The sequence below is a fragment of the Chiloscyllium plagiosum genome, unplaced genomic scaffold (genome assembly GCF_037043375.1).
Source record: "Chiloscyllium plagiosum isolate Xiang-an unplaced genomic scaffold, Cpla_swu_hap1 HiC_scaffold_16, whole genome shotgun sequence".
Lineage (NCBI taxonomy): Eukaryota > Metazoa > Chordata > Chondrichthyes > Orectolobiformes > Hemiscylliidae > Chiloscyllium > Chiloscyllium plagiosum.
The window spans coordinates 44,944,547-44,946,624 of NW_028270154.1; the positions used below are offsets into that span (position 1 = coordinate 44,944,547).

Below are 2,078 nucleotides of genomic sequence, written 5' to 3' on the forward strand. Positions count from 1 at the left end.
AGTGAACATAGAACAAAAGAGTACATCAGGCCATCAGGAAAACAATCCAAAGCAATTACCTTCTAATTCATAAATTACTTTTCTTTCAAGCTTGAAGAGAACATGTTCATGGAAAGCTGAGAAACTTGCAGATTACCAAAATTTGTATGAGCAAAGACTTGGGGGAAAATAGTATAGTTGTGAATGTTATTATAGAAACAGATGTATAATAGTAATCAGATAAAAGCTTGGCGGTAAGATGTTGTATATGAAGATGTTGAAAGGATCCAAATGGGGTAATACTTGATTGCGTACAATAAGCATCACCCATTGTGATTGTGCCATGAGCACTTTGTGGGAGAGGTCCTCTCTACAGTCTTTGGAGTAATGAAGAGTCAGCTTTTGCTCATATGTCTCCATGAAGTGATGTGCACAGTGTGCAAGTCTGGTGAAACCTGGGAGAAATTTAAATGTTGTCAATTGGAGAGAAAGTGAAGGTGATAGAGCAAGTGGAAAACCATGGTAATAAGTGGAAAGTAGATATGAAAAAATACAAAATTCTGCCATCAGGTTTGTCCCATTTTCTCAAATAAATGGCATTCTTTCCAGCAAGCATCAGAATTAGAAGCACTGTATACCCTAACAACAAAGAGGTTATGCTAATATGGATCAAGGCAGCCCAAGCAGAGAATGCTCTCATCTCTAACTCAGGAAAGAGACATCACCATGGTGAAGAAGGTAGGACACATGGAGTTCACCTGCAACAACAAAATATGGCTGCTGACCAATTCAAGACAGGGCAAGACGTCATGTCCTGCCTGGTGAACAGTGAAGGTTCCACCATTATGAAAGTAATCACAAATGACTGGCTCCAAACTATTTTTGTCCATGTCTTGAATGAGTATACTCAGAGATATTTTAACATAGATTGAACTGAACTATTTTGCTATGTTTAGCCAGAGCATTCTTTGATGTTTGGAAGGTGAGGGAAGGAGGAGGTGGGGAAACACATAATGGTGGAATATAGAGCAAGGAAAACATCACTGTCGTGGTCTGCATTGACATTAATGGTTCAAAAAGCTTAGATTGAAACTCAAGAAGCCACTGTGTTTTACTAAAGTCAAGACATGACAGTTCAAGACAAATAAACTTGCTCGGATGACCTCTGGCATTTTGAGACATGGGTCAATAAAATGGACAAAACATATTCATAGAAATCAAGGAAAATTGGTAAATTTGTGGACAACTACTCCATCCACACCAACATTGTTAACCTGAAAAATATCAATTTGATGCTCTTGTCTCCAAATACCATAGCCGAATGCAACCAATGGATCAGATAATGATTAAGAATTCAAAATCCATTATCAATGGCAGTTGGTCTCAAAGTTTATTGAGGCCATTGATAAGAAGTGGAACTAGAACCCTACTGCAGTAGAAGTCATGTTGATGTTAAACAAAGGCACAGAAGGTAGCAAAGGAAACCATAAACGTAAAGTGTTTCAACCACACTGGGTTCAAACAGGTTATGGTTGGACAAGAATGCATCGAGTGATGCCAACCTGATTGTTAGCTACTTTTCACCTGTTACAGGAGGCCAGTGTGGAGATGTTCACAGAGACAATGGAAACTTATTTGGAAGTGTATAATCCCACACAATGCATGGCAGAATTAACAGACAATGTCATCATCATTCATTCTTCAGCCAAAGAGGCTGATGATCCTGAAGAGTCCAAAGAATGCCTGCTTGCATGCCCGTCTGTTTCCCTGTGCGATGTTGTGAAGGATGAAGAGATGCTCCTGGATTTCACATTGCAGCATGAAAATGCCAAAAATACTTTTTGCTGCATTAACAACATGGCAGACAAAATCACACATGTCTAAAAATCACAGCGCACAGCAGAATAAGATTATGAGTTTATCTAGTGCTAACTGCCATTTTATTTCAAATATTCAATTGTGATTTTTTTTCACTCTTTTACTGTGTTTTATAACACAATATTTTTATTTGGCACTCAAATCTGAGATGTAAAATTATTGTTAGAATGACTCAATGTGTCTAAAAATTATAGTACACTATAAACTGCATATATGGTGTA

At 37.8% G+C, this 2,078-nt stretch overlaps 1 pseudogene; it reads left to right on the forward strand.

Annotated features, from left to right (window-relative positions):
* The first annotated feature begins 635 nt into the window (after window positions 1-635).
* LOC148147533 (uncharacterized) lies at window positions 636-1,863 on the forward strand (annotated as a pseudogene).
* The last annotated feature ends 215 nt before the right edge of the window (window positions 1,864-2,078 follow it).